The sequence below is a fragment of the Blennius ocellaris genome, assembly GCF_963422515.1.
Source record: "Blennius ocellaris genome assembly, chromosome: 1".
Classification (NCBI taxonomy): domain Eukaryota; kingdom Metazoa; phylum Chordata; class Actinopteri; order Blenniiformes; family Blenniidae; genus Blennius; species Blennius ocellaris.
Genome location: NC_137650.1, coordinates 32,277,477 through 32,293,038, shown reverse-complemented (window position 1 = coordinate 32,293,038; position 15,562 = coordinate 32,277,477). Strand labels below are relative to the sequence as shown.

General features: G+C 45.0%; 1 protein-coding gene across 1 annotated transcript in view; it reads left to right on the top strand.

Moving 5' to 3' along the window:
- The window catches only part of LOC308140074 (serine/threonine-protein kinase BRSK2-like), a gene marked incomplete at its 3' end in the record, with an annotated part of 159,408 nt that overhangs the window by 93,287 nt on the left and 50,559 nt on the right, over window positions 1-15,562 (top strand).

Below are 15,562 nucleotides of genomic sequence, written 5' to 3'. Positions count from 1 at the left end.
AACTCAACAGGTTGGTCTTGATATCATGTCTGATTGGTGTAAATCTCACTCAAATAAAAGAGAAGATGGTTACGCCTGATATTTTCAAAGAAACTCCCATTTTGCTCAACATTTGCCAAAATTCCTCGTCTCTGCTGCTTTATTTCTCCCCAAACTTTACAAAGCATCAGATATAATCCGGCGAGTTTTTTGCATTTCAATGTCCCTTTTGTTCCCGATACAAGACACATTTACATTTCCCTCGTCCATTGTTGCATGTGGAACCTCTCATGGAAAAACCCGACACATTTCCATATAAATGCGTGTTTTTTTTTCTTCTCAGATCTTTATTCCTCAGAGATGCAGTTCATACTCAAGACCTTTCTTGTGGTAAACACTTGTACTTTTTGCACATTTCTGATGTATTTGAATAGTAAAAGGTGACTCCTGATGCTGTAATGACTTAAAAATGTGTATATTTATTCAACAAATCCTCTACTGGCGATGTGAAACACAACTTTTGCCTTCCAGAAGCAGAGGGGGAAGACGGCAAGTGGTGACTTTAGCTCGGGAGACAGCTCTTCTTTTCTCAGTCACTTACTTTATTCTACTCACTATCACAGTAATTATCAAGCTCCGGTCCTGAAACGTCTCATCGGAGTATTGGTTTTCAGTTTGAGAGGTGCGGCCGTTTGAGAGGAGCTATAATCAGTTGCCGAGCAGTCACACTTTTATTTGTGTCGCTCCTTTTGTGCGTGTTTGTGCTCTCCGAAAAGCTGTATAGATGATTGACCAGCTGGTGAGTCCGTTTAAATGTCGGAGTCAAAATATTCCCGCAGAACACCACAAAAATTAAGCCCAGCTGCACATATAGCAGGAAAATGTCAGATTTATAGCGGTCGTTGTAATTATGCCCGCAATGTAGGTAGGCAGGAAAAATAAACATAAAAAAAGATGTCTTGTGTCAAGGGACAAAGAGCTTTAACTTAAATCTGTCAACATAAAAACCCCATAAAACCATCAGCGTTCCTTTGAATCATATTTTACATCTTGTTGAAAATGGCTGGCGTTCACTTAGCGCAACTTTAATTTAACCACAGCTCCGTCGCTTAAACTCAGTTTTTTTTGTGTTTTTTGTCTTGTTTTTTTTTTGAATTAGTGCGCTCTGGGGTTCCAAAAACATCCGTTCAGATCACGTTCACACGGCAGGTCGCGTTTGAAACGGGAAAAAAACAAAGAAATCGGATCCCAGCAACAAAGCAGGATTGAGCATCAAGACCTGCGGTGTGAACGCAGCCTCAGACAGTCTAAACCCTGCCGACTGTCAGTTGAATTCTCTGAAACCCCCCCACCCCCACCCCCCACACCACCACCACCCGGAGCTGCTAGATGTCTCCTCGCACTTACGTTATCACCATTAACTTGTCTCCTCCATGTTTCCTCTGTGGACCCTTGTCTTTGGCATGTGCTAACGTGCACGCTATTACCCGAGCGTGTGATTGTGTGTGTGGGTATATACGCCGACGCGCCTTCTGGAACTGTCACCTGCATATGGATTTTATTGCATGCGCGTGTGTGTGTCTGTGTGCGCGTGTGTGTGTGTGTGTGCACCCGTGCTCTTGCAGAGAAGATGAGCAGGCCGACATTATAGCACCACCTCAAAGATCAGCACTTTACATATCAACCGTGGCGTTTTGCACCGGAGCCTCGACGCTGCTAATGGACACTCTTGTTAGAGGAACCACAGGTGGAGGATCCCGAGCTGCCAACAGACCCCGGGGGGGGGGGGGGGGGGGGGGGGGGGGGCTCAGCTCCGTCAAGGACTCATTATCTAGAATGAAGCAGCTGCAGTTTAGATGGGAAATGTGTGTGTGTGTGTGTCGGAAGTGGGACTCGAACTGGGGGTTTGAATCCCTCTTCTGATACGTATGTTAAGAGAAGCGGTGGCCTAGATCTTAGAGGAGCTAGCTTGTGATCGGAGGTTTACCCATTTGGGTTCTACAGCTGCCGGGTGGCACCTGTGGGTCCCTGAGCAGAGCCTAAAACCCCGAAAGTAGAATTAAACAGACGTCACAACCCCCCCCAACCCTCCCCACCACCACCACCACCACCCCTTCAAATCCATCAATGTTTGTACTTGATCAGAACTTTCTCGTTGTGTTGAAATGGAGACATTGATCTCAATAGGAAGACGTGGATACAGAAGATGGATGGTTGAGTCGACGTGCGGAAATCAAATTGCACGCTATCAAAGCGAATCAGGACCAGCCACCCAAAACTTCAATGTTCCATCTCCGCTATAATTGAAATCCAGCGGTCCCCAGCACACCATCTCAACATTCGCTTTGTTTTTTTTTTCAGTTGTTTTTTCTTGATACTCTTTAAACTCTCCAATTAATCACAGTTGCGGCTATTTATTTTCCAGTGTCAAACAATAGTTTGCTTCATGTGTGGAGCCTCATCCGGAGGGAGCACTTTGTGGCGGAGGGCATGAAAATGCAGGAACAGCATGAGGAAAGTGAGGAGATGTGGTTTGTGTGTGTGTGTGTGTGTGTGTGTGTGCGTGTGTGTGTGTGTGTGTGTGTGCGTGTGTGTGAGAGAGTGTTAGTGTGATTAAATCTCCTTTTTGCTGCTGAAGTGCAGCGGATTGTGTGTCTGAGCGCTTCAGAGGTCGAAGTGGGCCCTCTCATGCCTGACCGGACTCATTTCATCTCCTCAACGTCTGGCTGGTTGTGTTAATGGTGTCAATACTGACTTTAACTGTGTTTATTCTGCCTCTCTGGCGGCTGTATCAAGTGTGTGTGTGTGGATGTATGTGTGTGTGTGCGCGCACGCATAAGCGTGTGTGTTCAGCATTAGAACCGCACTTTCCACTTTTTTTGCGAGAACATTTCAACCCCTTGTCCTTATCTTGTAGAGATGTTGGATTTTGAAGGTTAATATTATGTAATAAAAACTCCAATTAATCAGCGAGTAGCCAAACTTTTATCATGTAGCTCCTCTTTGCAGGTACGAGCGATTCGCCAGGTGAGACGGCTGTTCCAATGTGGAGGTCAAAATATTTTGTTGCGAAAAAGATCAATTGAACTAATACAGAAATGTACGAGTTGTGAGGTTTCACCCCCACAACAAATCAATAAAACATCTGAAAGCACGAGATCAAGATCCGGACTTTCAGGCTATAATATAATGATTAAATCCTTTGAGACGTCGCATATTTTAATTTCGTTTTGCAACTTCCGCCCAACCGTCAGCTGCTGTTGATAAAGCCCATCTGAGAATCTGTTTCTCAGCTCTGGCCGTTGTGACCTTAACTCACGATTTGCCTTCTTTTGTTTTCTTCTTCACTTTAACATGGTAAGTAAATTTAGATTTTCAGTTTCTCACACACTCAGGTTTCCTTTTTTCTACTGTATATTCTTAAATACAGTAGTAGTTGATTTTTTTTTTTGTGGTACTGTAGCAGCAGTCATCATACAGTGACATCTAGTGGTCTCACATGCTATGTGTATGTACATTTTATATATACGGAACTTTAAAAAAAGTGCCATATGCTAAAAGTGTGTGTGTGTGTGGGGGAGGATTGGCATGTTTGTTTTCACATCTAAAACTTCTCCAATCTGTGTCAAGAGACGAATCAAACCGGCAAAGAATCGGACAGGACAGACAGAGGAAACATAAAACACGTGAAATTGAGCTGAAAGTTGAAACTTGAAGACGAATTGCAGACGAGGGACGGGTAAGAGTAAAGAAAGCCAATAAACAAAGCGTCATAAAATAATGTATTAAAAAAAGATAATCATCAGACTAATACGGAGGACAATGCAAGCGATGAGAGAGCAATAAAGTGGCAATAAACAGACGAGATCGCACGAAACACGAGCCTATATTTTTATATTTTCTGCAACTTTGGTACAAATTCTGCTGTTTTTTTGTTTTTTTTTGACGTGGCTCTGTGTTTGTGATCTATATTTTCTTTGAACCTGCTCGGCTGATGTTAGGGAAACTTATGTATTAAACCGTGAGGCGTCAAGCGTCCAGGCTGCCCTCCTGACCCGGCGCTGCTGGGCCGTCAGAAGAACGACTCTTTCCAGAGTGACGGAGGAATCGAGTCGTCCCTGGGAGGAAATCCTCTCGGCGCCGGGCTTCCGGTTCCTTTCCCGGACGTCCTCACACCTTATGTGTTGGCGGCGGCGGGGCGGGCGACACATGAGTGAAAGGACGCTGATTGCAATCCGCCGTAGAAGAGAGAGCGTCTGACCTTTTCCCATGATGCAACGCTGACCCTAATCCACTCACCGTCGCAGCAGCCAGCGGCTCGGCCTCACGGCCGCGGCTGTTAATGTATTCGGCCTGATCAGGTGAAGGAGCCGCTGATGGCTCCGTCTCACTCGTCAGCAGGCGTCTGCGTGAGAGAGAGGGGAAAAAAACAACCGAACGGGGCCTGGTCGTTACCCAGCAGCCCCGGCGGCGGGCCAGGTTCCCTGCTGAGGGCTGCTCTCGTTTCAGCTCCTCCTTTTCCCCCTTTGTTCTTTCTCTACCTTCATTTACCACCTGTCTTAAAGGGTCCCTGAAATAATTCTATTAAAATACACCAGTATTTAGCATTATTTTTCCCCCTTTCGAATGATATATGACACACCAATGACAATCACACCACTATCTTGCTCTTGAGCGCCGAACGTCTAAAAATGCCTTTAAATCTCCCGCCCTGTGAATCTGACCTAGTTTTCCCAACTTGCCGTAGTTTTGCGCTGTGACGTATGAGGAGTTATTTACTTCCGCCCACAACAGCTGATCGTAGTGTCTTGTTTACATGTGCTCTGCATTATCGCGTTATTTAGCAGTTTTTTAGAGTCATGCCTAAGCGTTGTGTTGCGGCTGGGTGTTCCCAAATGCCCAGTCCGTCTGTAAGTGTCCATAAATTCCCAAAAGATGAAACTTTGAGGAGATTATGGACAAAACAAGTGCAGCGCACTCGCTCCAACTGGACACCAACAGAGGCCTCCTATCTCTGCAGTCAACATTTCACGGATGACTGTTACGAAACAGCACCCGCAATCCGAGAGCCACTTGGTTTTGATGTGAAGAGGAAACGTATCCTGAAACCTGGTTCTGTCCCCACCATTTTTAAACGGCTTTTTAACGGATTTTTAAACCCAACCTTCAGTAAGTCTTTTTAAAACCTGCTAAAACTTAAGACAAATAGACCAATAAACTTTGCAAAACACCCACTCTGACACAAGGGTAAATACCCGGTCACACACAATATGTGCACACGGGTAAATACCCGGTCACGCACAATATGTGCACACGGGTAAATACCCGGTCACGCACAATATGTGCACACGGGTAAATACCCGGTCACACACAATATGTACTCACGGCTCAAACATGTATGGTTGAACGCCTTGATTTTCTTCTAATTCTTCCTCCGATGATTCCTCTCCTTCATCTTCGTCCAAAACCAACGATACGTCACTTAAATCTTCGCTAACATCGCTCCTAGGTGCTTCTGTATCGCCAAACCCCTCCATTCTTCAATCAGCTGATGTTGTTTTGGCTGGGACATATAACCCCTCGTACGTCATATCCGGTCTAGCTCAGGCGGCTCACATTTATGGCCCGCAAATATACCGTCGTCTGCTGCATCATGTAAAGTCAATTAAAAGGGTCGGAATTCGGACTTTTATCTGGGAATGTTATATACCTTTCGAAAGCATATTTATTCTTCTTTCTAAAGATGAAATCTGAAAAACATTTCAGTTACCCTTTAATATGCTCTCTCCTCCCCCAGTCTTCTGATTTTAGTTTCATCCCGGCCACCAACGTCTTCTTTTTGTCACCCTTTTCAATCGAGTAGATCTAAATCTTGACCAACCTGATCATCAAAAACTTCACGATCTTACCTCAGGCTCTTCAAGGTTCCTTAGGAGATTGGCAGTGGATACTCACTATGAGTATAAAAATACAAAAAAACCCTCCAACCCAATGATGACACCAACAATATTCAATGAAAAGTTGAACAAGGTATATTTAAACAAATATGAACATGTGAAGAAAAAAAACAAGAACATGAACGATCAATGTCAGTTCGATTGTCAAGGTTCAAATCATCCAATTCAGTTATTCATGGAATCAAGCAAGAAATAAAGAAAAAAGAAAATTAGCAACTAAAATGATCTGAGATCTCAGAAAAATAATGAAAAAAAATCAGGAATCCTCCAAGCGAGCTTGGTAATCCGTTTCCTGCCACCCTCCTGGGAAGCAGGTGCCCTTTTGTTGAGAAACGTCCACACACACACAAAAAAAAAAAAACAGCCTGCACACAATTGCGCAGAGCATAAAATAATAAACATAATAATGACGTAATAATAACATAATAAAACAATACCTTTTTACATTTTCATTTGCCTTTTCTTTATGCGTCCCGCCATTTCTGATCTAAGTAATCTATTCACCCTTTAGTTTTACTTTCTCTATATTACAGTTTTCTTTCATTTTATCTCCTCTCTCCACTGGTGGTGCATTTTACTGATTGCTTACTTGTTTTTGAAAATAAAAAAAGACGTAACTCCCTGTACATCCCTCTCACTTCGCCGTGTTACTTTAGTGTTGCCGACGTTACAGTTAGAACGACATTTGCTCGGAGACTTAGTCCGACAAGTTTCATATATGCTAACGGGTAGGAACATCTTTGTTCCTGCTGTGTTTTTTTTGTCCAGGATTGTCGAGGTGCTTTTTCCTCGTATAAACACAAGTTTAGTGTAATAGTAACTGGTAGGCCAACAGCTTAATGCTAACAGCAGGACTGAGAGAGACCGCGGCTCCACCTACAAGTAACGACTTCATGACAACTTGTGAAGTTGTTGTTTTTTTTTTACTTTTCTGATTGTAATCAGTTACCGCAACTTTACTGCCACAAATGATCCCTGACATTTTCTACTTTCGTAACCAACCATTCCACTTCCCACTTACTGTTTCATCAACTATGGTACACATTTTTGAATCTTTGAATTTTAATCTTTGAAGTTCCTTTGTTGTTCCTCTTTCATGTCTCGTCTTCAGTATTTTCTTCCCTTTTTTTCCCCCTGTTCTGCAATTTTGCCCCCAATTCTCTTTCTGTCTTGTCCTTTTATTCCCTTCTTTTCATCCCCCCATCCTATCCCAGCTTTTCCCGATTCCCGTTCCGTCCCCTCATCATTGTCTAAGTCCTCACGTCCTTTCCTCCTCTCTTGTTTTATTACGCTGTCACAGACCTGTTCTTCCGCAGAATGGATTTGTGTTGCTTCATAAAACGCCTGGATGTTCTGTCTCCTCCGTCACGTTCACGTGACGCCTGTCCACGGCGGCGTGGTGGAGCGGCGGTGATGGGATTGTGGAGAGGGTCGAATCGCTCTCGCTCTCTCTCTCTCTCTCTCTCTCTCTCTCTGTCTCTCTCTCTTTCTCTCTCAAGATCAGCCAGATGGCAGTTTGATTACCGGGTGGATGTTCCAATTTATCGCCCCTCGTGCCCCTCAGCCTCTGTATCGTGTTTCAATTAAATAGAGATTTGGAGGCGGCGTGCCGCCACCCGAGTCAATCCCCCATAATTCATTAGGAGGAGGTAGCACGGCACGCCGGCGTGGACTGGAGGAGGTTGTTGGCATGACTCAGGAGCTCCGAAGGCCCTCCGTGGTCGGCGGGAGGTGAACGTGCCGCCTGCCGAGGGCCCCGGCGCCGGTCAAATTAAGCTTCTGTGGAGAAATCAGGCCAGGTCTGCAGACGCCGCCCCTCAAGCTACACACTAAATCTCACTAAGTTTATGCTGACTGTAACTAAACGGCACCGTGCGGCGGCAGGAAAACACTTTGCAGAAGATTAATCGGATCTATATGTGCAAACACAGTTGTACAACACAGTGACAATGTACGTGATTGGTTAGCTTTTCTTGTGACACAGCGTCGCTCTTAAGGAACATTTTAACTGGGAAATTGTCATGAGCAACTTCCACATCCCTTCCAAACTAACAATTGTAAAATTCATATAACGCCTCCAGTAAATCTTAACTTGGGCGTCTTGTGATGTAATAATTAAAGTGTTATACATTATTATACGTTACTGAGAGACACAAACGAAGCCAAAACATTGTTTTAGCTCCTAAAGCACGTTAATGGCACTTAGTCCATTAAATATAATATAATGTAAATAATGTCAATTCTAGCAATAGCAACTCCACACTGTTCCCTATTTATTTATTATTTATATATGTGAGTGTATGTGTATATAATACCTGATGCTTGTGATATTGCACTTCTGGTTAGATGCTAAACTGCATTTCGTTGCATTTGTAATGACAATAAAGTTGAATCTAATCAAGTCTAAATAGTGACCAGTAAAGTAATCCCACTACAGAGCCGTGCTTCTCTGCTGTTGATGATGCAGACGGGGACATATGATGCACATCAGACACCCACAGTTGGTCATCCGTAACCCCCCCCCCCTCCTCCTCCTCCGTACACATCACACACAAACCGTCTGACTCTTGACATCTGTCAGCTCTCGATAACGTGCATCCTGACGTCGGCTCGTCAGACGACGCCTCTGTCCTGCTTCGCGGTGTCGGTGTGATTCAACTCCTCGGAGGAGCTGCAATTATATCACACCGGCTCTCGGCGGCCGACCGTGTCTCCGCCGCTACTTTTAGCATCGCGACGCTTAAAGTACGCACGCTTCATTTGACACGTATGAAACGCTTGTCATGCTGTGTGATACCAAGGCTTTGTGTGTGTGTGTGTGTCCCCCCCCCCACCCCCCACCCCTCCACACTCTTTTGGCCGGGTGCTCTTGTTTGTTGACGTGAGCGAGCTCCTTCACAGCGGTCGGGTTTCAGGATGCGCTCTCAGGAGGCCGCGCTCGCAGAATCGCTGGGATCAGTGTCAGATTAGCGCTGTTTATCTCCTGCCCTGGTGAGTGAGTCAGTCGCTCGGCGCGTTTGCAGGATTGACTCACTCTCTCCACGAAACCATTCAGTCTGACTCACGGCCCGTACGCCGGCTTTGGAGGTGACCGTCGATCTCTCCCAGCTGTCTCCCGTCGATCCTCTACGTGTTGATGAATGTGACCGGACTCACCATTCGGTCTGACCATCACTACCCCCCCCCCCCGATTACGAAACATTCGTCACAGTCAAAATGTTGAAAAACTGATTTCTGGCTCTTTTTTTTTTTTCCTCACTAAACTTTCTTCTTCTCAGGTTTTCACACAGAATTAATGTTGTGGTGCCATACTCATACTTATATGGGATTGTTCACTATGGAGGACTAAATGTGGAACCAAAAAAAAAAATTTCAACAATGACTTATCCCTAACCTATCAATAATGACTAACCCCTAATCCTAACCTAACCCTAACCCTAACCCCTAAACCCTAACCCCTAACCCTTTAATTAATTCAAACTGGAATTAAATACATACATGTCATTCATTTATTAAAATTCCAATTAATATTATGTAAAAAGAAGAAAAAAAAAAAACTCAAATAGCATCACAAATCGTATCGCAATTTTGGCACAATTCCCACTCTGTATGTTCACATCATTTTGTGAAACTCTACTCCAAGTACTTTAAAGCTACTTAAATTTGTAGGTCTTGGTGGCACAGCAACTTACAATGACTGACTTTGACGACGCCTGTAAAAGAGAACATCCAAACATCATAAACTCGTTTAAGTGATTGCTTTAAAGATGTTTTGAAAGATGAACCTGACAGTCGGCTCTGCAACATCAGCGATGTTGACTTGTGGTCCCACTTATTGAAGGACACAATGAACGTCGACTCTCCTCTAATGGAACGTCTCAGAGAACCACGGTATTAAACAGAGATTGGCATTACACCGACATTACCCTAACGCATGCGTGTGTTCTTAAGCAACAATGGCTTTACAATAATTCATCAAGCAAATTAAAGCACATCCTTCTTTGTCTGTTGCGCTCGCCGCCAATGCGTGACCTCACTTGATAAAAGCTTACATGCTAATGCCTTTTTAATGGCAGCGAACAAAGCTGGTGAACGTCCCTGCTAATTCGCCCCAACTGAGAGGATGAGCCAGAGATAATTGAGGTGAGCTGGGGAGACGGCGGCGGTTCAGGGCGAGACGGGACTCAGGCGCGATCGCGGGAACCCAGACAGCACAGCCGGGGAGGATTCAGGCGCCGAAAGCTCATGTTTCGTCACCCCCCCCCTCCTCCTCCCCCTCCTCCTCCCAATCCCCCCCATCTCCCTCGGCCACCCCTGCATGCCTACACACTTTATTGCCACACATTAAAAAACCATATGGGTCATAATGGAGCTTAATAAATGTCAGCGTCGCGGCGGGCGCGGGGAGGGCCGGGGCTCCACGTCTGTTTACCTTGTACATGAGTTTAATTAGCCTCCGCCATGCTACACTGTGTGCACATGATGGTGGGAGCAGATGAAAATGAGGGTAATTAGATCTGATAGCAGGAGGACGGGCTGACGCCGTGCACCTGCATCCATCCCACTGATGAGGGGTGTGTAGGGGTTGTGGAGGTGTGTGTTCGGTGGGAGATTTGAAGGAGTTTGGACCCCCCCCACAACCACCCGTCTGGATATATTGATTAATGACATGACAGCTCTGCAACAAGAGGTCCAGATTTCTCTGAGCGCAGTCAGTCGGCCTCATAAAGATAGCATGTGAATAATTAATGAGATGTAGTGGCGTGGCAATTAGCACCCTGACCTCACACTTGACAGGATCCGCGTTTGATTCCAGGTTTTTGTTGCCTTTGGGGGGGGGGGGGTTTGCATGTTCTTCGCGTGTCTGCCCAGGTTCACGGTTCCCTTGTGGCATCGGTGCTTTTCCATTAACCCTGTGATTAACTGCAACGTGTCCGTGGTGCAGCTTACCTTTCACCGACAGACGCGGGGTGATGCCCCCGGCCCATGTGACCCCCTGACCGCTACAGTCAATAAGGAAGACAAATGGATAATTACTCAGACCGCTGCCCGACTCGTCCTCTGGTTGAAGATAATTATGTTGATTGTGCAAAATGTAAATATCACCAGTATGTTGGTTCGTCCGCGTTCGACACCAGTTGAGGTCAAGAAGAGGCCGCAGCCTTGTTCAGCTGACATTAGAAGCAAAGAGTCTCTCATTACTGTACGATGTATGGATCTGTGGCGCTATTGACCATAGTAAAATAAAATTTTATATATGTGGAATTAAAGCCTGTCATTTGAAATTACTGCCAAACCACGCGTGTTGTATCGTCTGAACGTTCGGGTGCGGAAGCGTCCCCAGAAGTCTCATCAACTGTCTTGACGGGCTTTAATTCAATCATTTGTCTTGTTTCTAAACTGTTTTCACCGACAGCATGCTAATGGTTGAAACAATAAATGGAGAGAATAGAATAATTTTCATTAAAATGATCATGAATAAATTACACCAAAGCATTTGTCTACTGGTTGCGACGTCAATTCAACATGATCTACAGTCCCGTTATGTCCCGTTCGCCCTGTTTTCTTCTTATTTATTGTCAAATTATCAGTCGAAACAATCCACAGGTTGACTAATGTATTTGTAGTCGACAACTTAACAGCTGGAAATGAGGTTTCAGAAAGTGGCGTGAAGGTAAAAAAAGAAAGCGGAGTCCTGCCGCAGCGCCAGAACATCTAACACATAATCTATTGGTGTTCCGCCCCCTGCTGTTTGACCGGTCTGGGCTGAAGTGGAGAACAAGTAGCAAGCATGTAGGATAAAGCCTGTCTGCATGACTCATTTTCAGCATTTATTGATTTACTGCAGTCAATCCGTGTGTCTCTGGTTCCTGCAGCAGCAGCAGCCGCCGCCGTCGTCTTCTTACTCTCAGGTCTGGTATCATTACATGACAGGTGCTGGTTTCGGATCTCGAAGTGACTGGGAGGAAAATTGCGCGTAATTGTCGGCGTGATTTTTAAACCGAAATGCAGGCGAGTCGCCGCAGCAGTTCGTCCGCATCTAATGAATGGCGGTGGACTTTCCCTCCGTTCGTGTCTGTACCCGGGGATTTTGCGTGTGCCGATGATTACCGGGCCAATTCAGGAATTGATTTCTCCCTTGAATGTTTTATTTTATTTTATTTATTTATTTTTCCTATTCCCGTTTGTCTGCTATTATTGTTTGTGTGAAATCTCACAAAACTGTCAAAGCCCAATACGGCCGTAAAGAAGTGAATTTCTTCCAACTGGCTCGTGAAGGGATGTAATCTTTGAAGACCCTACTTTTAAAACCGAGCCTTGGTAATATTTTATATGAACTTGAGATGCTTATTCGAGCTGATAAACACATTGTGTTAACTTTTTTCTTTATTTTCTTTCAGTTTAACTTTTAAAAAAACAAACATGCTCATTTTGGTGTAAATCTCCACCTCCTTCTGCACTTCTGATTCACATTCATACTCGCATGACAAAGGGAAAGAAAAATGTTAATATTGAAGTTAACATAAAAAAAATAGAAAAAGAAATATTATTATTTATGAGATTGTACAGAAGGAAATCCATCACAAAGGCCGCAAAGTTTCACTAATCCCTAAAAATGAGTAAATGTATAGTTTTTTGTTGTTGTTTGTTTTATTTTTTCACTCTCAGTGTTTAGAACAAGCCTGAAAACTCCTTTCTAAGCTGTTCGCGGTCGCTTTTTCTTTTCTTTGGGAGAAAACTTTCAGGAAGGAGTCAAAGAGTGACAGTCCGGCTCAGCGAGCGGCTGATCTTGAGATTAAAGCAGATTTTTCTTTTCTTTTCTCTATTATTTATTAGCTGCCAGCCTCCACGTCTCACCGTGGCCGAGCTTTGAAGAGCGGTGGCTTTGATGGGAGCGAAACTTAACTTTTCAGGTGCCTCCCGCCCCGCGAGCGTCTTCTCAGTCCGGCCGCGGCTGCTGCCCGGCGGAGGACGACTCGCGAAGATTGACAGACGACTCCCCCCCCCACAATCCCCATTCGTGTTAAAAGCACAGCGGTGGAGGGAATCCTGAATCAATAGGACGTATCAGTGCTGTGACTTCCCAACAGTGTTTTATCACATCGACTCAACGAGTACACATATACTGGCCGTATTTCACTCTCATTATTCCCGTACATTATGCATCCGTGTTCCGAAATTGGACGTTTTCATTACCGTGTCTTTGTTTTGAGCTGCTGCTCCCAGTTAACAAAGAGAAACTGCAAAAGTCAACTTCAGACAGGATTTCCCCCCGTTGTGTGAAGGAGTCTTCTCACTTCTTAATCCTACGACTTCGCTGCCAAACTTTGCACTCCGACGCTGATTTGCTTTGCTCTTCGCAGGTCCAGTAGTTTATTAGAGGTGATGAATGCAGTGATATTAGAAACGATGAATATAAAAGGGGATGTTAAAATTTGTGTACACTCTTCTGGTGATACCATATTAAATACATACAAAGGATTTTGGATTTTGGAACCAAAAAAGGTACAAATCTTGACTGTGCTGCGCTTATTTTCTATTTATTTTCTTTTTCTTTTAATTTTACTCTTTTGTAAGTCCCGATTTGTCCCAAGTAGATCATGATGCAGACAACAATGTAAAGCAGAAATAACGTAGTTTTAAACAATACAGTAAAGGTTGTAAAGTTCCTGTAAATAAATCGCACTTGGGATTACTAACATTCGTTTTTTGGTTCCATTTACAACAAGCTTTTCACGGCGTCTGTTTTGGGATTTACAAACCCAACAGCGAGACAAGAAAACGAGCTGTGAGATGTGTTGGAGGAAGACTGATGGTATCTGTGGACAAACTGCCGCTGCGCCTCCTCCCTCCCGCAGCACCGAGGGCTAAACTCAGTTTAGCCTCCGGCCTGCTGAGGTGCCAACTGGCAGTAAATCCTCTGCACAGCAGGCGGGTTTCTCGCCGAGGCAGCTCCGAGCAGCTCCGGGCAGCATCTGTACAAAAAAAAAACTTCAGGAGCACCTCATGACACCTGGCTGCAGCTGCCGCCGCCGCAGAAACCGAATCTGCCGGAGTGACGACTTGACATCATACGAGCCTGTTATTTTACACTTTTCTCACCTGGAAAAGATCCAAAGTGTGTGTCTCAGAAAACAAGCCACACAGAATGGAAGCCCAAATTCGACATCCCGTTCTTGTAACGTGTAAAACGGTTGAAAGGTGTTTCGCAAAACTTGCAGATTTGAAAAATCGCTCAACGCTCAAAGTTTGTCATACAAAGCGGAATCATTCTCGCAGCAGAACATTTGACGCGCAAGTTGAATTGGACCATCTGTCTGCTTCGTGCATAAACCCGCACGCAGCGTCTCGACTATAATGGTGTTTACACCCAGTCATAAATATGAATAACTCATTCTCCCTGTCAGGTTTACGAAGTTACACTCAGGCCTAATTCTCCGATTCAACCATCACTCCTCTGCAAGAGCCGGGCTCTTCATTTTCCCCGACGCCCGTAATTCACCCTGAATCGACGTAGAAACGCAACGAAAGCATCTGTTTGTGGCCGAGACTTGCCGCGGCTCTCCTGACGCGACAACAACGTGCAGCTGCCTTCGTCGGCAGACTTGTTTGTTCAAACCTCCGCCGTCACGCCGGCTGTTTATGTCTTCCGTACGGCTAATTTATGACGCGTGCGTCGCCCCTCGTCGCGGCGATGTCTCAGTCGTCATCGCTAAATGTCAGGCAGATGATCGGTGATTCACTTACTGCATGCTCACGGAATCACACTTCACATGAAACTAGCCGTTGTTATGAAATAGTGGCTGTAACGTCAATGTAAAGCAAGATAATGTGTGTTTGAACTGAATGCAGTTCCACGTCTCGCCTCATTTGCTGAGTACGTGCATTTTGCCGTCTCAATGTCACCGGTGAACACGAGTTTGCTCGCAGAATAAACTTTTTATTGTCGTCGGCACAAAAGATCGGGCGGACGCATTACATCCACATGAGCTCTGTTGCTCATCCCACAAATGCACAGGAATAATCCCACAAACACAAATCTTGCTTTTTGTGCTAGGTTTTGTAAGATTAAAAGGAAAAATGCAAAATCTGCGTTTCACATGCATAGAAATCAGCTTGTGTGTGTTTGTGTTGCATTATTTATTCATGCGTCGACTTCACGTGCTTATAGGAGCTTATTTAATCGCTGCTCTGTGGTTTTATTTGATGTTCGGTGGTCTGCTCATGAGTTTCTTCTCATCCCAGCAGGTTGACGCGAGAACAGACGCAGTTTTCATTTGCCGTCGCAGCAGGTGGCACAATTTCTTTATTTCTCGCGTCGTCGTCCCCCCCCCCCCCCCCCCCCCCTCGTTTGATTATCCAAACGCGACACCGCCGGTTCCGCCGAACCGTATTTGTGTTTAAACTAAAGAGTGTCGGGCTTTAAACACAACAGCCTCGCCGCACGGCGAGCAAGTGAACCAAATCCAGAGGTTAAACGCGCGAGTTTTGTTTCATCAAGCACCAAACGACACAGGTGGGAAAGCTCTCCGGGGGCCACTCGCTTTGATTAATATGAAATAACAAACGCACGCTGCATGCGTCTGTTTCCATTAGTCCTCCAGACTGCGGGTTTCCGGCCTCGG